Source organism: Neolamprologus brichardi, chromosome 3 (genome assembly GCF_056152115.1).
Source record: "Neolamprologus brichardi isolate AB-2024 chromosome 3, ASM5615211v1, whole genome shotgun sequence".
In the NCBI taxonomy this organism is placed as follows: Eukaryota; Metazoa; Chordata; class Actinopteri; order Cichliformes; family Cichlidae; genus Neolamprologus; species Neolamprologus brichardi.
The window spans coordinates 26,655,014-26,678,631 of NC_142106.1; the positions used below are offsets into that span (position 1 = coordinate 26,655,014).

The 23,618-nt window shown below is 40.8% G+C and overlaps 1 protein-coding gene across 2 annotated transcripts in view; it reads left to right on the plus strand.

Moving 5' to 3' along the window:
• The window catches only part of htr2cl1 (5-hydroxytryptamine (serotonin) receptor 2C, G protein-coupled-like 1), a 222,828-nt gene that overhangs the window by 51,524 nt on the left and 147,686 nt on the right, over positions 1-23,618 (plus strand). For both annotated transcript variants that reach the window (XM_006807044.2, XM_006807045.2), the window contains exon 2: positions 11,777-11,873. The gene's annotated coding sequence lies outside the window, so the exon portion shown is untranslated. The remainder of the gene's footprint in view (positions 1-11,776; positions 11,874-23,618) is intronic.

The window sequence follows — 23,618 nt, forward strand, 5'->3', positions numbered from 1 at the left end:
GCATGATAATATATTAAGTAATCCAAAGTATTCAGAATACGTTACTCTCATTGAGTAACGTAACGGAATACGTTACAGAATACATTTTGGGGCATGTATTCTGTATTCTGTAATGGAATACATTTTAAAAGTAACCTTCCCAACACTGATTATAACTGCTACAGTAGAAGTCAGTGTTTACAACGAGTGAAGCTTTATCACGTGTGATCGGATATTCCCCATTGTCATGTTCCACTTTGGCCAGTTCAATTTTACTTGTCTGAAAAACACTCCCCTGTTTTACTGCCCGATACAGACAGCCGGCCTTTTTCTTATGTAATTGTTATCCTGTCAACCTGTCAACCTGCTAACAACTGTAAGACAGGCAGGCTTTGACCAGACTGCCTTTACAGCAACTGCCACACACAAGTGGTCAGGGAATATAGTGGGTTGCCAGCTACTGTATAGACCTGCTTAACTGGGCCCTAAGAGAAGTAAATGTCAGTGTAAAATTACATTATTTGCATATGAAGAAAGTTAGACATCATATTATCGATCTGTCCATAAATCCATCCATCCTTTAATTTTTTTCCATGAATAGAATTGAAGGTCACGGTGGGTTTATTTATAAAAAACATGTATATATGAGTTGTCATTTCATTCATTCCCTTTGTACTGAGATTGAAGATCCATCATATGCATCATCTTTCCTGGCAGAATTGCTTGTTGTGAGGTGGTCAGAGTGGGCTTTTTTTACTCTTTTTACTTTAGAATCGAGAAAAAAAAGATAAGGATCGAGCATACTTGTATCACAGTTGACCGGCTGACTTCACTGAAGCGCTTCCCATCTCTGCTTGACTGTGAGCCAAGTAGTTTACACAGCTGCTGTAATGTCTGTTAGGGCCTGGATGGCATATGACTGGGCAGCTAGCAAAGGCTCACCCATGCAGAGTATCTGCACAGACACTTTGCTTGTACAAACCACAAGTCAACACCATCTACTAAAGGTTGTATTCCAGTTCCATTAAACTGCATTCTGAGTTATGATTCAGAGGAACTGTAGGAATATTTTCTTTGCATTTTATTGATTAGGCTCAGACAGCAAAACATTTTAGGTAGTGCTGTCCTCTACCAGGATGTGTCACAAACAAGAATTAAACACCACTTGCTTAAGAACATGCTTGAAAATGTGTTTAGTTATTCGGGACCATAATTTTTTGGGAGGAAGGGCTGCACAGCACTGTTTCTTTAGCGAGCAGTGAACAACTGAAAACAGCTTGCAGGTATGTGTTCATGCATTCAATGCCTTCTGTATCGATTTCTGCCTTCACTGTGTCGTGATGATTGATTACAGACAGTGAGAAGAGTGACTTTTATGCTGATCTGGTGAAGCCCGCCCAGCCATAAAGTATGGGTGGGTGAAAATATATTTAATGCAGGCTTGTGTTCAAACATTTGCTTGCTTAATACCTTAATTTTCTACAGTGTTGAGTAGACATTTTGAGATTGTTAGATTTAGATTTACTGTGTTTTACCCTCAGGTCTTCTGTTTGAAGCAACACTTGTTTCCCTCCAGGCGAGGCTTCGAATGCACCACCCATATCTTTCATTCTAGCCATAACAGATACTTGAGCTTCACCAGAGCTGACCAGCCACTGGAGGAAGGAAGATTAATGAAGAAAAGGCTGCGCTTGGATAGAAATAATGAGGAGAAAGATTCAGCAGTCAATGAAGTAATAAATGATGGACAGTGTGGCAACAGGGGGATGGAACTGCAGAAATGGAGGAGTGTGAAGTGAATGCATGTATGCAGGGAGGAAGAGAAACCAAAGAGAGATGACAGGAAGAATGACAAAAGTGGAGGGAGGAGAGATTTTGAGCTGGTTTGATATGTAGTTTGAACAACACCTTATTTAAAAAAAAAGTTTTTGAAACTGACTGTTTCATAACTTGTCCTATCAGCAGCAGGAAATGTAGCAAACTCTGTTTGGTCAGCATTGGGTGCAAAACTGGTTAGCCTTTGGGAAACAATCACATGTTAGGTAATTATTACAGGTTTAATTTAATTCAATTTAGTTATATAGTAACAATTTAAAACAAGCTTTATATTGTAAGGCAAAATCTCTACAATATTACAGAGAAACCCCAATAATCACATAATCCTCTATGAAGCATTTGGTGACAGTGGAATGGAAAAACTCCCTTTCAACAGGAAGAAACCTCTGGCAGAACCAGCCATCCACTGTGACCGGTTGGAGTGAGGGGAAAGAAAAGAGAGTAGGGAGAGACGGGACAAACACCAAACGGGAGAGAGTCAGAGTTTAATAGTGGTGCAACGGATCAAAATACAAATTAAGGTGCTTTGTATCTACCACTCCGCTGTGATATAACGAGCAGTCACGGTCACGTCGCTTTCCGTTGCCCTGGAGGTCCACCCGTTTGTAGTTGGGCAACAAAAGATGCCTGGGACAGTTCAGCCATAAATTTAAACTTTTCCTGCTCATACATGCCTGGGTACGATCTTGTCACTAAAGTGGACACGAATGGGATATCATAGCGTGGCTCAAGCACGTTCATCATAGTTTAAACCCCTTGTTTTGCACAATGAAATACGGCTTCCCGTCTGCAGCTAAACACCCCAGTAGCTTTTGTAACAGCTTTAGCCCGGTTGGACTGGGCAGCAAAGGGCTGCTTAAATGCCGCAAACTCCTCTGCTCCTCCACTTGGACCGCCAGCACTGGCCATAACTATCACTTGACAGACTGACCACGCCACCATACACATACTTTTTTTCTTCTTTTTCGAATTTTCGGATCACGCGCGTGCTGAACCGTGGAGTGGGATCGGTTCGGATTACGGATCAACCGTGATCCGTTGCACCACTAGAGTTTAATAATTGTTAATGACTGAACATACCAGTCGTAAACCAAGTAAACCTGCAATCTGATAGGGAATAAAGTACTATGAGGTCTTTAAGATATGTTGGGGCTGTATTACACCACATTTTCGGCTTTCATAATTTATCAAATCACCCAGTTTTAAAACTTGGTTAAAGCAAACAGTAATCTGCATGTTAACATGGAAAAGGTTTAACAGTTCACAGACTGCAGAGCTACAATTTCCTGTTTTATTACTGATCTGCTTGTTATCATGAAGACAGCATAAACAGACTTGTATCTGTTGACACCACAGGCAGGAAAGAGAAATAAAAGCTAAGGTGAATAAGAAAGAACCTGGGAACAGGTAGAAAGTAAATTGCAGGGAAGTGGAAGGTATAATGGTAGATGCTGAGAATGGCTGGCAGCCAGCAGAGAGAGAGGGAGCACACATGGTGTAATAGTAGCTGGCAAAGGGATCAAAGATGCTAAGTGGAGAGGATGGAAGAAGGAGTAGGAAAACAAGGAAAAAACAGAATAATCTAATAAAAATAAACCTGAAGATGGAAAAGGTTACTTGAAGACCTCAATCCATGCATGGTGTTTTGGTATTTAAATGTCTCTGACTCACTTTTTCTCTGACTTTGTAACTGTTTATCATTTGTTCCGGTACAGTGTGTTCAGCTGACAGGGGATAAGAGAGATGCTAGGGAGGACATCTGATAGGGGATGATGAGGTTCTCTGTTACAGAATCAATGGAGAGGAACATGATTGACCTTTCACCTTGGCGAGTCTCAGCCTTTCTGACTAACAGAGCATGCATTAATCTTTCTGCTTCGACTGACCAAATTTTGAGGCTTTGGCTTGAATTTTCACTGAAAGCAGCACGTTCTATATTCCGCCTTTATGTCTGTGTATATACACTCGCCCTCAACTTCGTGAGTTACACCTTGCCACAAAGAATTAAGACAGTTCTGATGGAAAAAAATTGATGCCGTGTCACTACGTCCCCAATGTGCTCTGTTGGCTTAAGATCTGCTGACTGTGGAGGTCATTGTAATGTTCACATTCATTGTTCTGCCTCTGTCCCATCCCTGCACAACCTCCCAGGCCTGGCTAGCTCAGTCCGTAGCACATGAGGCACTTAATTTCAGGGTTGTGGGTTCAAGGCCTGCGTTGGGCTTTCACCTTATGGTCAGTTATATTGCAAAAACTTCTGTGCTTATTGAGATGCTCACCCTTGCTCATGATCAGTTAATCAAGTGCATTTCATTAGCAGCACCTGACTGCTACTAACCCAGGGGTCGGCAACCTGCGGCTCCAGAGCCGCATGCGGCTCTTTAGTCCTTATACTGCGGCTCCGCGTGGTTTGGGAAAATAAATTAGTATTTAGCTGAAGTGTATTTTATTTGTGTTTAGTTCTTTTTAACTTGTAGTTCTAAATTGGAAGATTATTGTGATATTGAAATATAAAAATAAAATTATATTCTATTATTTTTTCATCGCTCAAAATAAGAGTCACACTCGCGGTCGCGGAAGCCGGTGTACCCGCCGAAACGCCGTGCATTTATCGAGACTTTCAACCCCAGGTAGGCCAATTATGGATCTTCGGATCCACATTATGTCAGCAGCTGTTCTCCACCGTGAACTTTGTTAAAGACAAACACCGCTCACGCCTGACAGATGACAGCTTACAGTCCTGCGTAAACTGACTTCGTACAGCCCCGATTAGCAGACGCTGTGCACAGAGGTTCGGGACCATAAGTCTTATTGTAAACATATCACGGCAGACCGACGAAGTTTGCATGAACACGCTTTTCAGCATCTCTTTATTGACCACTTTTCACACACTGTTGCTGTACGCATACAGCCGGCTGTAGCTTTTCACCTCACAGCCCGACATACACCACCAACAACACAACAGCACAGATAGCGCAGACGTAAAGGCGGCGAGGCGTGATTGCGGGTGTCGCTCAGGTGCGTCCGCCTCCCCTGCAGCGGCGCTGCAGACCACGCCCCGCCGCACGCATTAACCTGGTAAAATACATATTTAGGCAGAATTTTGCAAATATCTATTTTTAATTTTTCTGCTCTTTTTCCAATTATTTTTTAAAAGTCAGGTCAAGGCTCCAACAGCCCAAAGGCGATATAAGGGTGGTGGCTGACAACAGTTTTTGTTTGCTACATGGATCATTTTAGTTCAGCTGGCTGTCTTTCCTTTTGTTATGTTTCTTTAAGAGTTCAAAATGTGTTAATTACATAAATAAAATGTAATTTTCTCTGTAGCACTTCATGGATTTCACAAGCAACACACCTTAGTTGTTCACACAAAGCATAAAGGTAAAAAACAACATACACAGTGTTATCTTCATTTTAGATGTCAAAAAGTATTTGCGGCTCCCAGTGTTTTCTTTTGCGTGGAAACCGAGTCCAAATGGCTCTTTGGGTGTAAAAGGTTGCTGACCCTTGTACTAACCCATATAATCCCTCCTGGAAGCAGTAAGAGTGTGCTTACGGCTGCTCCAGTTTGCATGTATCCCTTGGTCAAGACACGAACCCCAAGTTGCTGTGTGATACACCAATTAAAGTGTGAATGTTAGATAGAAAACATAAGAAAAAGTGAATGAGGCATGTTGTATAAAGTGCTACATAAGTCCATGTTGGGTGCTGCTCCTTTAGGGACATTATCTGTTATGGAATTTTACAGTCAGGTAAGATCCTAACAGTCTTAGTCCCAGCCTTCCTAACTCCTGATGAGTGGGTGTTGTAGTTCAGGGACTAGAGGAGGTTGACTCCTAATCAGAAGGTTCTTGGATTAATCCCCAGTTTGGTTAAAGCATTTGTGTCGCTGAGGTTTGTAGTTAGAGCATTGTAAGAGCTCCTATAGAGTAGACTAACAATCCATTATCTTAACACCACCAACAGCCTGAACCATTTATACAAAGCAGGATGGATACATGTTGTTCATGCAAAATTCTGACCGTAAAATCTGAATGTTGAGAGAGAAATCAAGACTCATCAGACCAGGCAATGTTTTTTTAATCTTCTGTGTTTGGGCCTGTGCACGTTGCACAGTTTCCTGTTCTTACCTGACAGAAGTAGCAAGTGGTGTGGTCTTCTGCTCCTGTAACCTGTCTGCTTCATTATTTGACTTTATTATTTGTTTTTAGTAAATGTGTATTTTAACAGTTATGCATTTTACAATTACAAAACAGACCTTTAGGTGATGTAACTGGTAGCCATATTGGAGATAGTTGTAGCACAGTTTTTATTTGAGATATTGTGCTTTTTCTTTTTCTTCTATCACTGATTTGGCTTTGTTATTATGTGCCTTTGCGTTTGGATGTCGAAAAGCTTCACATTGGGCTGCAGATCTCTGTAAGGCTGCTTTTCAGGTATGCGATGACTTCTGCAAAAGTTCAAGTAAAATGGTCGATTTTTCCAGCAGTTTCATTGATGTTCCAGATTGGTTTAGTGGTTTTTATTGACCATTAAGACCATTCATAAGGGAGCAAATTTCAGCAACACACTGTTACAGTGTTTGATGGTCAACCAAAACCTTTATAACTATTTACTACAACTACAAAATGAGACATAGGCAGACACAGAGCAAGAGAGCATGCAGGAAAGCAGCAGTAAAAGTGCTTATTGAGCTTCATTAGCTTGTACATTTCCACTGAGACCAGCTACTGTAAATGGAATCCAATATTTCCTCTGTAACAGCCGTGCCCACAAAGACACACAAACGCAGACAAACACAGTTCAAGGTAATGGTTATCGATATATACACTGTTGCTTTTTCCCCTAAAAGTTGTGAACTGCTACTTTGTGGCTATCAAACCTGTTTTGTTAATTGGAAACTTTGGCTGCTCTGCATCCAGTGCACTCTTATATACGCCATATATAACCAGCGAGGAGTCTTTTTTCTATGAGTAAATATTTACAATTAGTTGAAAAGAAACTGGCCAAAACCAATTTTACGAATTTAGGCATTTAACAGGAATGGTGTTGTTTTTCTATTACTACTAAAGCATGCAGCTCTGGAGCAGAAATTGTCGCCTCTTTGTCTCATTGTAGGTTTTTTCCTGATTTTTGTAGTTGGATGCGTAGCCTCTTAAATATCACTTTGTCAGTAAATATTTAAGTTGTTTATAAAATATACTGCATGTTAAACAAACCCAAAGAGTAAAACTGCCCTTACATGACAGTGGCTTGTCTCTGTTGCACTTTATCTGCATGTAACCTGATTGAAATTACACATAATCCTCCTACTTTCAGTTTTATTGAATGTGATGGGGACTTTAGTTTGAAAGAGGTAGAAAACAAGGTAGATCAACTGACAGTATGAAAAAAAAACATCGAGGAAAAGAAACTTGCTCAGTCTGACAGATGACAGCCTGTGAATGGAAATATGGCAGCAGAGAGTCTGTCTGACAAATTCCTCCAGGATGAGGGGATGTGACACTTAATAACAGCCTTTCTTATCGTACACGTATCATAGAGACACAGAGTGTTTCAGGTGTGCTTCCTTCAACGTTCAGTTTACACAGATTTAAAAGGCCCAAACTAAAATGAACTACCTTCACTTTCATTTCTTCCACTTTTTTTAATGAGCTGCTCTGAGCTGTACCTTTTCGTAGAACCTCCTATTACTCATTCGTTGCCCGCCCCAATCATTACCAGCAATATTCGAAAGTCCACTGGTTTTCAGTGTAAGTTGTGCCACTTTGAAGTTGAGTGGGGATCCTTTGCAGCGTTGACAGGCAACTAATTAAATCTGATCTGGAGGTTTCGTTTGATTTGCCATTACTGTTAACCACAGTCTCCAGGGAAGATGAAGAAAACTAACGTTAAAGATATTGTTTTTTAGCTCTTTAGTGTCGATGGGGTCTTCGCAATGAAGCTGGCTGTATGTCTTAAACAGGCGTATAAAGAGGATTTAGTCAAACAGATAGACAACCTGTGAATCTGAAGCTGTAAGCTGTTAAACTGGTGAATTAACCTCCTGCCTCCTAAATCTCTCTTAAGAATCAGCTGTTAACAATGCTCAATTTTCCTTCTGTTGGTTAAAGAATAAAAATATTGTGTACTTTAAGTACAAACATGGTGCACGTTTGAACCCATGAAGCACATTTAATGAATATATTCTCTTTAAGAGCCTTTAAAATCTCATTCACAGTTAGAAACTACGTGCTTCAGTTTAAATCCCGACTGATCCTTAAAATGCTCTGCTACTCTGTTTGAGGACTCAAAGTGCTTTCTTACTACAAGCCTCATTCACCAACAGTGCATTTTTTCTATGCCTAAGCATGTTTAACTTAACATTTGCACACTCAGACTCCAGTAGATATATTGGAGGCAGCTTGGGGTTCAGTGTCTTTCCCGAGTACACTTTGACATGCAGACTGCTGCAGGTACTCGAACAACAACCTTCTAATTCGTAGACGTTACCCTCTACCCACTGAACACATGTACAGTTTATTGTATATCAGTATAACTTTATAGATACAGTGAGCATAATGCCCAAGTGCGTATTTATAATACAAAGGTTTAGGCTCAACTTTCCACTAAGAAATGTTGAACTTTCTGTGTCAATTTGGTGTCCTGTGAGGTGAAAAGCGAAAAGCTCTGCATAAAACAATCCATGCAAATCCAGCATCTTGCTAATTGCCCCATATGCACCAATCCATAGGTCAATGATACCTTGACTGCATATTTGCACATCCAAAACAGTTTTACATTCATTAAAATGCAACATTTGTCCCCATTGGCGAATGAAGGAGAAATTGATATCCACAGTAACAAGTCTGAACAAATGGTCTGTTTCATGAATGTGAATGAACGGAAATCAAATTTGTTCTGTAACTGTGAAATGAGAGATGTTGTTTTCTTTTCTCTTAAAATTAAACAGCATTGCTTTGCAGACTGAACGAAGAGAAGATTAGGGTAATATTTATACACCAAACACTTTGTCTTACACATGAAGGCATTAATAATGAACAGTCTGAAACAGTCCTCCTAAGATACAATAAATAGCATTTGTCTTGAAAGTCAAACTAAGTTTTCCTTTCATCCGTTTCATTCCAACATTGATTGTGGGCCCTTTTTAAGATGCTTTGGACTGCATTTTTTCCATGTGTGCTGTAGATGCTTTAAAGGGTAATGCACATATATTAAAGGCAATGAGAATATGAGAGTCATGGGAATATGATAACTAGGAGTACTCTTTTAATATTGCTTCATATTCTACTGTTAATTAGAGCTATTATTAAAAGAAAAGTAGTCCGTCTCTCACTTGGTTGTGGAAGAATTTTGGCCCACTCTTCTTTCATTCATTGAGGTTTGCAGGCAACACAACACAGCTTTAGAGTCAGGTTGAAGTCTCGACTTTGACTGGTCCAGTAAACACTTCAGTAATTCTGTTGCACAGGGTGGGCCATTTATATGGATACACCGTAATAACATGGGAATGGTTGGTGATATTAAAGTCCTGTTTGTGGCACATTAGTATATGTGAGGGGGCAAACTCCTCAAGATGGGTGGTGACCATGGTGGCCATTTAGAAGTCGGCCATCTTGGGTACAACTTTTGTTTTTTCAATAGGAAGAGGGCCATGTGACACATCAAACTTATTGGTAATGTCACAAGAAAAACAATGGTGTGCTTGGTTTCAACGTAACTTTATTCTTTCATGAGTTATTTACAAGTTTCTGACCACTTATAACATGTGTTCAATGTGCTTGCCAGCACTGCGTTCAATGAAATGCCAGCACAGGCATCCAGTATCCGTAGTTTCAGGTGCTGCACATCTCGTATCTTCACACCATAGACAATTGCCTTCAGATGACCCCAAAGATAAAAGTCTAAGGGGGTCAGATCGGGAGACCTTGGGGGCCATTCAACTGGCCCACGATGATCAATCCACTTTCCAGGAAACTGTTCATCTAGGAATGCTCGGACCTGGCACCCATAATGTGGTGGTGCACCATCTTGCTGGAAAAACTCAGGGAACGTGCCAGCTTCAGTGCACAAAGAGGGACATCACCATGTAGCAATTTCAAATATCCAGTGTCCTTGAGGTTTCCATTGATGAAGAATGGACCCACTATCGTTGTACCCCATATACCACACCAAACCATCACTTTTGTTGTTCCAACAGTCTTGGAGGGATCCATCCAATGTGGGTTAATGTCAGACCAATAGCGGTGATTTTGTTTGTTAACTTCACCATTCACATAAAAGTTTGCCTCATCACTGAACAAAATCTTCTGCGTGAACTGAGGGTCCTGTTTTTGTTTTGCCCATTCTGCAAATTCTGCTATGCCTCGGATCATTGCCCTTTTGCAAGACCCAGTTTCAACCAAGCTTTATCTGTCAGACACAAGGTTTCATGTTTGAAGAGAAAACTTTGGTATACAGAGGAGTTCATGGTCAACACAATGGCCACAAGGTACCCAGGTCCTGTGGCTGTAACACAAACATAGATGATCAATTGTCCACCACCGTGCTTGACAGTTGGTATGAGGGTTTAGTGCTGATATGGTGTGTTGGTTTTCCCCAGACATCTCTACTGGTGTCCAAATCACATTGATTCAATTCAGTTCAGTTAAATTCCATTTTATTAATATAGCGCCAAAGCAACAGTTGCTTCAAGGTGCACATTGTTCCATAAATCTTGTTCAGGATGTATGTTTGCACACCTAAGCTCTAGTGCCATGTTCTTTTTAACCTCCTAAGACCCGAACTCTTCCACGACATGGATTTTTAATTTCTCTTTGATATTTGGGCATATTGGGGCCCGATGAATGTAAAAACAAAGAATTACCAGATTTTTTTTTACCTTATTTTTTAAGAAAAATGAGAGCCACATATGAGGATATTCATTTAAAATTTTGATAGAACAGTAGCAGTATAATGTCCTCGTAAGTGGATATCAGGCCCATGTAGAGCAAAATTGAGTATTTTGGTCTAAATAACCCAAAATGGGATGTCCACATATGTGGACAGCAGGTCCTAGGAGGTTAAAGAGAAGATGCTTTCAACTGGCATCCTTTTTGGAAAGGTATGCCTGGTACTGTATACACGAGGCCTGTTGAGTCTGAGATGTAGCTCTTTGGTGATTCGAGTCATTCGAGTTTCCATACATCAAGCCTAGATAGCGCAGCATGAGACTCTTAGTCCGATAGTTCAAGCCGCACGTTGGGCATTGGTGTTTAAAGGTCTGACGATGTGGTGAATATCCACTCTAGAAGGTGGTGTTAATGAATGCTGCAGTCCAGCAAGCTGTAAGGGTATGTTAAGTTTTTCACAAGGGTCCAGTGAAAGCCTTCACATAACTGTATATCCTATAATAATAGGCCACGAGGTTTGCTATGTGACTTGTGTCAATTCTGCATAAACATTAGATTATTTAGTACTGCATTAAATTATATAAAATTATGTATATTATGACATTTTTTTATTATAGGCATCTTTTTTAAAAGTGTCACTTTGTAAGTGAACAAACCGCAAACAAACCCTCATACCCGTGTGTTTGTGTTTCTGTGTGAAAGACATATTTGGTATTCTTCACCGGTAACCAAATCAATTAAATACACATGTGCACCCCGAAGAATTTAAGACTGCAGGTGCAACAAAGAGAATTTAAGTGTTTGATCTTTTCCCCGCATCAGAGGACGCCTTCAGGCTCACACGCAAACAGGTTTTCTCTACAAACATATTTAATGCTCCATCTCACAACGTCTACCTACACAAGAAAACGAATGCACACACCTACACGCACGTCTTCTTAACATCCAGCATGTTAAATTTGGTTGTCAGTGAAGCCCAAAAGGCACGCAGCTTTTTCTACCCTTTCAGTGTGTCGCTTTGCTTTTTGCACCAAATAGTGACACCCCTTTCTTCAAACTGACTTCCACAGACGCAGAGAGAGAGTGTCAAGGACACATCAGCAACTTCCAGGACGCCTGCCGCAAGTCAAAAGGAGGACAGGCGCTTCTGAAGAGCCGAACTCTGAGGTGCAGTAAATATACTTCAAGGTTCTTGAAAGATCCCTGGATGACAGGCAGATCTCTGCCAGAACATGTGTATGTGCTAGATGAGTGTGTGTGTGTGTGTGTGTGTGTGTGTGTGTGGGTGGGTGGGTGGGTGTGTGTGTGTGTGTGTGTGTGGTATTTAAAAAAAACAATCAAACAGCATTGTGCGTTGAGTGTTTCTCACTTTCACACTAGAGGTCTCTAATGAACATTATTTCTCACAAGGCCTAGACGTTTGGTAGCATCGCGCCGTGGCCCTACAGAAGTGTCGAGTCGAGTGGAACCACTAGAAATAATTCAGTGTACAGTCTGTGTGTTTGCATGTCCCAGTGGGACTGGAGTGTGTACGGTCAAGAGTGAACCTGCTGCGTTATGACAGGCTGCAGGATTAACCCCCCTGACAGGCATTTGATCAGGTTTGCAGCCGTAGCCAAGTGAAATGAAGGGAATGTGTGACGCTCCATTAATCCATGTATTGGATCAAACTGTGTATTTAGTCTGATGGTTTCTTTCTGTCACCAGTGTCACCATATATTGCAGCCAACTGGGCAGTAGCAGAAAATGAAATGATCATAAGGACTTATTGAAAACAAAGGTTAAAATTAGAGTTCATTGTGTTTTTTATAATTATACACTGGACAGTGCCGGCAACATATTTGATTCAGCTTCATGTGTCTTATACTTCCAGTTGAGTGAGCATCCAATTCTTTCTGTGATAAAGGATCAAATCAACCATTTTACAATACGTTTACCAGACAAAGACTAGCCTAGTTCCAGGCTCCTTTTTCTTTTTTTTTCTTGTTCTTTCAGCTGCTCTTCTCTATCTTCAAAATCCTTTGTCCAATATATCCACTATGTCCAAACCATATTAGCCTCTCTAACTTTGGCTCCAAACTGCTCCACCTGAGCAGTACCTCTGATGTACTCATTTCTAATCTGGTGAAAATCCAAGCATTTCTTCTTTTTTTTTTTATTCATTTATGGTTTTTTTTTAATCCTGTCCTGTCTGGCAGCTTTTGCAATCAGAATTATGATCTGAATGCAATGTTGTGCCAAATACATTTTGCTTTTCCAGGACCAGCTCTACAAATTCTTTGCAGGCTCCTCTTGTTCGGGGTTTATCTGTTTATTTCTTCATTTCTATTTGTGTTATTTCAGTGATTACATTATGGTGGTATACAGTATGACAATGTCTAAGGCAGGACAGGCGGGAAAAGGTGTGTGTGTGTGGGGGGGGGGGGGGGGTGGGGGGGTGGGGGGGGGTAATAAAAGGATAGAGAACAAATAGAAATTTATTGCCAACTGCTGCACTTGGAATGAAAAACAAACAAACAGCTCTTGCAACACAAAAACTACAAAATGCACACAGGTATATAAATCAACAACCTTCTTGTGGGGTCTGTGTGTGTGAGTGTGAAAGAGAGAGAGAGTGTTAAGTGTGAGTGCATGTGTCACAAAATATACTTCAATATATTTGAATATGCCTCAATAACAGCCCCTAGGAGCCAGAGGTAGATCTGGCAAAACCGGGCCATCCGCAGCCCCCAAGAGTACAAGGACCTGAGGTCACACATCTCGGTGATATCTGTGTGCACGTCCCAGCAGGAGAAGGAGGGAGGTCCTAGATCGGGCACCCATGACCAAAGATTGGGAGCCCCAGAGGACAAGGTGAGACGGGCACAGACACACACAGTAAATGGACACACTGGTCTGGGTCTGGGACAAACTGCACCCAGAAACGCATGTCTCTCACCTGGACACCCCACCCAATGGGCCTGTGGGCACGCATGAGTCCCCGAGGTGCAGACAAGACTTCCCTGCTTTGACTGATGCACACTACACCGCAAGCCAGCCAAAGGGGTGCAGGCGACCCGGGCACCAGGAACCCAGGCCCCAGACCCACTCAAAGGAGGCCAGCCTCCTGACCGGGGAACAGGACCCACCACCACAAGCACCCCTAGCCCCACACCCCGGCACCCTAGACAGCACCCACCCCAGTCCCCACTGCCACTACCTGAGGCAGAGACCCTGTTCCTCCAGAACGGCAACCGCAGTTTTCCATCCCCCAGGAAACCGCCAGACCCCAGTAGTCCCAGAGAACACGTTCATCCTCCTGCAAGGCATACAGGCAAACGAGACTACAGCTGATCTCCCTCACTAAGTAATGTAATTGATCAGTGGAAACCAGAGAGAAACAAATTTATCCATTTGGGTTTTTTGAGGAGGAAGACATTCTCTCCAGACTGAAGTAAATTTCTGTATTGACTAGTACATACATTTTTTTTTTTTTTGGAATTCCGGTGCATGAGGATAGTCTTCTTAGCGATGCATTAGGAAGTGAATATAAGTGATGTATATACTTCTATATCTACTTCATTATGTCACCTAAGATGCACAGCTTGGGAGAGGTTGGGATGTAACATCCGACACAAAAAACTAACTGGTTTGCTTTAGGCCCCACCAACTTTTGAGTAAAATATGCTGCTGACAGCGTTAACTCTTCACCCTGAAGGTATCCATATCCATATTCCAATTCACTCTTACAATAAACCAGCGTGTCACTCCCAGGCCAGAAAGGACTCCTTGTGGGTAGAAGTGAGACTCTAGCAGCTCTAATGAAACAGCAGTGTCTGATGCCCCAGGAAAGAAAGCAGTCTGAATTTTCCATGGATGAGAAGGTGTGGACAAAGGTGGGCCTGGGGTCACTCGAAATGGGAGCAGTTAATGCAGCTGGGTCTGATGATGCACATGTTAGGCCTGGAGTTTGGTCCCAGCAGTTGAAAAGTCTACAGATCACAGCCAGTGAATGATAAAACAGACAAATAAATGGCAAAAAAAAAACCTTTAGAGAGGGTCCAAAAAGAATAGAAAAGAAGAAAACAAGCAGTGTGAAAAGATACCTGAAACATGCAAAATCAACACTGGCTCAGTTTCTCTCAGCAGAATTTGGAAAAGCACCTCAAATGAGACAAGAAACACCCCTGCTGCGCCGTGACGCAGCTTTTAATATAATTGCAAATTACTGTAGGGATGCCACTCAAGCCCAGAGGTGGAGAATGAGTCACTCACGACTTACTACCGTGTTGCTATTAGCCTTCTGACCCTGCAGGTCAGGTGGGAGAACTCTTTCACACACACACACTGCGACACTTTCAGTCTCCTTTCCATTTTCCTCCCTTAGATGACGTCGCTTTAATGTGTTTCTTTCTCTGAAACACACACACAGCATCTTCTTTGCTTATTTATTCATATATTCAAACCTGCTTGTATGCTTTTATGTGATAATGTTGCCCCAGAGGCCTGATTATACAGGCCTGTTAAAAGAGACTTCCTCCTCAATATACATGCCACACATAGACTGTAAACTCGTGTACACACATGTAAATGTTACCACGAAACACACATAAATTATACAGTTGTTCATGTGCGAATGCTCTAATGAAAGCATTGCCTAAATTTGATATAGGATACTGTGAAACAATTGCGAGGTTTATTTGTAAGTCAATAAGAAAAGGGGGCAAAATATGGACTCTGTTTTTTAATAAAAGCTTCAACCTTGTGGCATCAGCGTGAATCCAATCAGCTTTGTTTTGACCGTATTGAAGTTTCTATAAGCACAGAAACTGATTATGACAGTTATTTTATATCAAGGATGCTGTTTTCTCCTATTATAGCAGCTCCTGGTGCATAATTAAAGTCTATCAGTGACAGAAACACCCACAGTGCTGCTCTCTCTGCACTGCTGGATTCATCATCCATCCTCCTCCACTAAAGGTTAGAGCGATGATACTGAACCTGTATTAAAAGATTCACAGGTCTGAGTGATAAAACAGCATGTACATTATATTCTTGTGGTGCTAGAAAAGAGACAGCGGATGAGAATCAATTTCACTGCATTAGATTTCTCAGCACAAGCGCTGCAGTCCAAAAACGGCAAACTAAACAAACAAGCAAAGAGAAGGCACAGTTAAAAGTGTCTCTTTGTTACAACGTTAATATCGTGTGGTGGGATACTGATGCTGAACCTTTTATTTCCATTTTTTTTTAAGCTGCCTTGATTTCCCCCCCCCTAAAGGCAATCGATACCAAGTGGATAACAGCAACTTCCGTTCAGAGAGCTTCTGTTTAGTGGAGGTGGACTACAAAAGAGCTTGCTCACACTGACAGTAAAGTAGAGGGAATTAGTCTGTGTCACATAAGAGTGAAAAATAATTAATGGCTCTGCATTAACTTATAGTTTTGTTCTCATTATTGTTGGAGAAGTTTTACTAACTGACAGGATTCAGCTAGCAAAACACTTGAAAATGCTAAACTCTGCAGCGTGGCTATGCCCACCACACTGAGATCCACTCAGATCTCAGTGTCAACTTTAGCCTTCTTAAGGCCACATTTACAAAACGGAGAAAAGTAGCACGTGAGCGCAAATAGTGCTCATAGGCGTGGTTAATTAATGAGTGATGGGCAAAAGTTGTTTTCCAAACACAGACACAGTCAGTTTATTTTAATGTCAAGCGCAATAAAATAAGACATGCTTCTGTCAATATTAAATATTGGTGCAGTAAAACGCGTGTCGCAAGCGTTTGTAAATCATCTTTCATGCTTGAATTAAACATTCACCTCAAGAACGGGACTTGCAGATATACATATAGGTCATTCCATCCTAATTTTTAGAGCATTTCTAGCTTCACCATCTCCGATTCACATAAATATTTCATACTGTAACGTTTTAACATATATAGTTCACACACTGCATTCTGAAGCAATGTTTGAACACCGATGTCTCAAAGCCCGAAATTTTCGCTGGTCCATCACAGTGAACAGGTTCTGTAACTTAGACAGATATATCAAAAAATGTAGGACAAGTGTTACCAGAAAAGCAAACATATCAGTAGATACTGTAATCCAAATAGAAGAGGGGTCTGGAGCTTTCAGATGGTACTCTAACTGTACCATAATATTAAATATGTGTATATTGTTATTGATGTTTTTGATTTTTGTTAGGGTTTTCTCTCTATTACTGTTGGGTATAAGCATCTTGAGACGACTGTTATTGTGATTTAGTGCTATATAAATAAAACTGAACTGAAATGAACATTTCAGGGTTTTTGTTTTTAATAGTCTTTGAGTTTTTTAAGTTCATGTGCAAAAGGCCATCACAACCACAATCCAATCGCAGACTGGCTCAGTCATATTGCCACTTTATCGCTGCCTTCATGCACCAAAGTTGTGAGTGACTGTGTAGTAACTGTGAGTGGTGACAGATCTGGTCCCTGTCTTTGAAGCAAATATGATTTGGCTGTTCACTGAACACAATATGCAATAATGTTAGTGGTGCCATAGTCTCCAACCAGCATAGTGGGAAGAGGACTGTTTGTATAGATGGACAGATGAATGGATGCTCTAATTGTTAACAGTTAGCAGCATTTAGTATTCCTAATAAAAAAAAATAAAAATAAAGCATTCTCTCATAATTTTGAGATCGATGCCACTAATTTGTTGATAGTAAGATAAGATAACATAAGATAAGACTTTATTGATCCCACAACGGGGAAATTTTTGCGTCACCTCAGCTCAGGTACAGATATCAGAAGGAAATACAAAAATACAAATAAGTACAATCAATGAAAAAAAGTAAGATAATACACTATATACAATGGTAGCATACACAGTATGTGATTATGGATATAGTTGAAAATATGGAAGACATAAACTATATAGCTTGATACAGCTATTGTACCACTACTATTCCTATTCACGGCCGTTTAATAACATGATGATCCGCGGGAACGCTCAGCATCTTTTTCATGACGAAACTCTTTGAGATACATCGAGACGAAATGCTTGCTCGTCATTGGATTCTCCTATTTGATGTTGCAGCATCTTAACCTACAAATAAATAAAGTAGCTTGAGGTGAGAGTTGTTGTGAAGTTGAAGTAAATAAACTGAACCGATGTAACTTTTCAAGCAGAAGAGAAAAAAAAACCTCACTAGACTCTTTGCAGGAGGCAAAGTAATTGTTCTAAATACGTTTCTGACGCTGACTCAGACCGAGTCGCCCACATGATGTACGTCTGGAGCAGAACCTCCGCCGTGCATTTTACAGGAAGGCATCTGGGAAGTCTTGAGTCATCAGGTGAAAGGATGAGCTGGGGTGGCAAAGGGCGGCTGTGAGATGGAGTTCAGAGAAAAGCATGTTTGTGAATGAGATTGACTCTCTGATCGTACTAATGAGACGAGGAGGGAGCTGTAATGCGTCTTATTGGTGTCTCCTGAATAACAGACGCAAGCAAGCGCGTTTTTCCTCATGATGTCTGCACATGGAGTACAGCCAACGACAAGTTTCAGTCAAAGTATCCTTTAGAGTAATGTGTGCACTTGTGAGAAGTCATTTTCTCGGAAAACAGAGACTCTAGTATGAATATGCAGTCGATGGTAAATGGTAAATGGCCTGTATTTGTATAGCGCTTTGCTAGTCCCTAAGGACCCCAAAGCGCTTTACATGTCCAGTCATCCACCCATTCACACACTGATGATGGCAAGCTACATTGTAGCCACAGCCACCCTGGGGCGCACTGACATTGCTGCCCTCTGGTAATATAATTCCCGTGAAAAGTATTAAAAAACTGTCAGCCAGATAAATTCACTCCAAAAGTCGAGTATCTGCTTCTGTTCACTAGGCTCTCAACCAATAAAGAGCCAGAAGTATACAGTGTTTACAGCTTGGCCCAAAGGGGAATGCGTCACTTATATTGTATAAAACACTCACTGTCACTTTGTTTATGATTGCTTTTATAAAGTGAAGCCAAAATATAGATTTGCCAATACTAATATGTGCTGATATAGCACTTTATATCCTTTGTGTTTCTAACGAGGAGGAAGTTAAAAGGGCTTTTCCTACCTGTTCAGCTGACACAGCTGGTTTGTTTCAAAAGAAAGGAGGCACAATATTCTTTTAAAAAACTTTTGTAAACTCATTCTTGCAGAAAGCAACAGAATGTGATGAAATAACTTATTGTGATTACTATAACTGGAGTTGATGCTTCAGGCCTGAAACGACAAAGTGCAAAGTGCCATCGTGGCTGTGAGTGGATGTCAAATGTCTTCACATAAAAAGTAAATATAGGGGTTGGTTTTCTTACAGCAGAAAGGTATGCCACAACATGGAGAGGCACTACTGGGCAATATATTTGTAGTGGAGTTTAACATAACACACTGCCAAAAATAGGGGAAAATGCGATGTTCAAACTGGCTCCTGCGCAGCTTCATTTTCTTGATCCAGTTATATTATTTATTACCGTATACTGCTATGATGGCTTTGGGTTTAATTATAGGGATCTCTTTGTGAATACAGGTACAAAACGAGACAGACTGTTAAAAGTTTACTTTTAACAAGGATAGACCGTCCTTGACTGTCTCTGCAAACTGAGTGTAATACTTCTATTCTTTCCAATTAGTCTGAAAGTTTTCATCCTCCGCTCAGAACATGAGGAAATTTATCTCTCCTCCTGTCAGAGTGTACTCGCTGTTAGCGAAGAATGAGTGTTGCAACTGCAGCAAGTTGTGTTTGTTAATATACACATTTTGTTTCTTGCACCTGTTTGCCTGCTTGTTAGCACAAGTATCTAATTAGCTAGTCACGTGGCAGCAAGTCAGTGCATTTAGACATCTAGACGTAGTCGAGACAAGCTGCTAAAACCGAGCATCAGAATGAGGAAGAAAGGTGATGTAAGAGAAAATATCCAGTTCGTGGCAGTCCTCTGGGTGAAAATGACTTGTTGATGTCACAGGTCAGAGGAGAACGGCCAGACTCCTTTGAGCATATAGGAAGGCAACAGCAACTCAAAAAACTACTCATTACAACCAAGGTATGCAGAAGAGCATCTCTGATTCCAAGGCAGCAGAAGAGCACATCAGGTGCATCTCCTGTCAGTGAAGAATGGGAAACTGAGGCTACAGTTCACAAAGACTCAGCAAAATTGGACAATGTAAAACGTGAATACCATTATGCGGTCTGATGAGATTTCAGTTACTGCTGTGACATTTAGAATTTGAACTAAACAACATGAAACCATTCAACTTGTTATCATGACAAAGTGTGTAACACACATGCTGGTCCACTATAGGGTTGCCAACTGTCCCGTTTTATCTGGGACGTCCTGTATAATGAGCAAAATTGGTGCATTGCTTATTTAACTTAAATGTTACGTATATTGACCGTTGTGTGTCACTTTCTGACCAACAGATGGCTCTCTTACAGTCATCAGTGACTGCCCAGCACTCACACCAGATGTGAGGAGGATTAGGTGATTTGTAAAAATAAGGTGCTGTTTGGTATGCGTAGCATAATAAACTGGTAAATGAAGTCTGTATTTATAGTATGTTATTTAAATAATTTTTCAAAGGAAATGCCAATGTGATTTATGTTATCATTTATTTTTTTCTTATTGTTTTATGTGAGGTATTGATTAAACTGAATACCAATATTTTACGGCATTTTTTTTATAAGAATATGTAAATACAGTGCATATTTACACTACGCCCAACTGGCTGTGCATTGTGCTTCTGACATGCCAGAGTGTCCCTTATTTGATAGTTAAAAAGTTGGCAATCACTAGTAGCCATTTCACACTTTCCCTCTACAAAACAAGAAACAGACAGGCATGCAGAAGCTACAGTAACAGCAGTGGGAGATCTTTTATTTCAAGCCAACATGAAAATAATAATAATAATGATAATAATAATAATAATAATAATAAATAATAATAATAATAATAATAATAATGGATTGGATTTATATAGCGCTTTTCAAGGCACCCAAAGCGCTTGAAAGTGCTTAATAAGACAATAATAACACATTTACACAGAAATACAGCTGCCTAGCTTAATCATTTGTGGCAATTAAAGACCGCAAACAATAGCGTATGCTTGTCCATTTCACGTGGGCATGGTGGACCAGCGTGTCTGTTACACGTTTTGCCGTGATACTGGATTGAATGGTTTAGGCTGGTGGTGCTGTAATGGTGTGGGGGATATTTTCTTGGCGCACTTCAAGCCCCTTAGTATCAACTGAGCATTACTGAGAAAAATCTTGAAATCATCAATAAAATCATCTCAAACTGTATAAGACACTGTGTCCTGTGCAGTCACCAGTCCTCTATCCAATGGAGCACCTTTGGGATGTGGTAGAATGGGAGATTCACATCACAGATGTAGTACCAACAAATCTGCAGCAACTGTGTGACACTATCATGTCAATATGGACCAAAATCTGAGGAATGTTTAAACAACTTGTTAAAGTTATTCTATGAAGAATTAAGACAGTTCTGAAGGAAAAAGGCAATAACATAATAACAGTATTTATATATTTGGGGCTTCAAAACAAGATCAAGATGTATCATCAAGTCTCAGTCGTGAAAGGACGTCTTGGATAAATAGAGTGCATAAGGTGTACTGGACTGCTGTACTGTACTAAAAAAACTGGTTTGGTTATATACAGGAGGCAGAATAAAGAGGTCATCATTTGCAGTTTTGCTCCTCCTGCACTGCAATGGTCACACTGAACATTTTTTATAAAGTGAGACACAAATGAGCTCGGGCTCTCACCATGGAACACCACAAGCTCATTAAAGGAAAGTACTGTCACAGGGCTTGTTAAAAAAAGTAAGTACAGTATTGCACTTGTCCCTTTTTGTAGGCTCATTGTGCATCATAAGAGGTGAAACTAGCAGAGAGGACTGATGAAAGCGCTATCTCCGTTGGCTTCATTAAGCAATTTAAAGTTCAGGGTTTCCAAAGACGTGAGTTACTCAGAGAAAATTCCACAGTGGATTTAATCTTCTAGGCATGCACAGAACATGTATATGCTAGAATATTATATACAAGGCTTTTCTCAGGAGTCATCCAGTCTCATTAAAACCATTTCAGATCCTGATGAAGTGTTTCTTAAGCAGATTCAGCTACAATATGCATCAGACTGTTTCGTGTGTACACATGTGAACATTTTTCTACCTCTCATATCACAACTTCTAAATTTCTTTTGTTCCTCACAGTCCATGAACATGTGCCCAGTCTAGAACAGGCTCCAAGTGTTTTCAACAAAATGTTACGAAATTATTTTCTGATCCCCATGATAGAACAGAGAAAACCCGACTCAGAAGTGGTCAAAACATTTATAATTCTTTATTCAATCATCTTCCGGAAGAGAGAGCCCTGCACAGCCCAAAGCCAGTTGCAGAATCTCTAACATTAGAAGCTAAAAATGTGTCTCATATAGGTGTTATTTTGGTACTTTACACGTCACACACAGCCTCGATACAAACAACTCCTTATATGTTACTAGTTCCTCTTTTTCTGTCTGGTTTCCTGTATTTAATAATATGCTTGCACAGCTCTACACAAACGTCCTCGTTTTCAGTCTGGCTGAGCACTTAGTTTGTGAGTCAAAACTGGCCTTGCTTTACAAGCCTTTATTATCAAAAAAAGTAAAAAAAAACTTCACAGATTTTTTGCAGATACACCCTCAGCAGCTTTATGATCCGTGAAATAACAAAGTACACATTTACATGACAAACTTCCATACTAACCTTGTACCCTCATCAACCACGTGCTAAGGAACCGTTTGTAACTTAAAATTACACCTTAATAGCCTTAATAGCCGTCTTTTCCCGTTCCGTAACCATTGAGCACACCTTCTCTCTGTGCATTAAAAACTCGCACTTCTACTGTATGGTTTACGACACCAGATTCACGGCACCTTGTCTCTCTATAACTTTCAAAATAAAAGCATCAGCTAGGTCCAAGCTGAAACAGCATAATAACCACTCATGAACCATTTTACCAAATATTAATGAGGTCATTTACACTCAGTGATATTTTTTTAAAATGTGGGCTGGTTCTTCAGACCAAGGCAGAACATAGCTAACTCAAAAATCGGTCGAATCATGTTGAGCTCACATTCCTTCTTTTTTTTACAGTGTAGATCCAAAAATAGTTTTGAACTGTTTTGCTCAAGATATTTTTATGCAACCAACTATCCATCTTCTTCTGCGTATCTGGGGGCCGGGTTGCGGGGAAGGCAGCCTAAGCAGGGAAGCTCAGACCTCCCTCTCCCCAACACCAAGATGTTCCCAGGCCAACTGAGAGATATAATCTCTCCAGCGTGTCCTGGGTTTGCCCCGGGGCCTCCTCCCAGTGGGACATGCCCTGAATGCCTCACCCAGGAGGCATCCTTGTCAGATGCCCGAACCACCTCAACTGGCTCCTTTCGATGTGGAGGAGCAGCGGCTCTACTCTGAGGCCCTCCTAGATGGCCAAACTTCTCACCTCTAAGGGAGAGGCCAGCCACCCTTCGGAGGAAGCCCATTTGTGCTGGTTTATCCAACCAACAGATTTTTTTATACGGGCCATTTTTCATCAGAACTTTATCACCTGTACCACATAGTTTTTATTATGTTGTCAGAGTTAATGCACTGACTGTGAACTACGACTCTCCAGGTCTTGAGTCTGGCTTGTGAAGTTTGTTGCATGACATTTCCTGTCTCTTTTCTGTCTCCCATCACCTTTCCATTTTCGAAGTATAAAACATGTAAAACTCCCACAAGCAAACTGACCTCAGGGGCTTGCGTAGAGAAGTGATTGAGAAAACTCCTCTTTTCATTTGACAAGTTCTCTTTGAAAAGATGAAAAGCATAAAGTATCTGCTTGACATCCCTGAATAAATCGCGCAT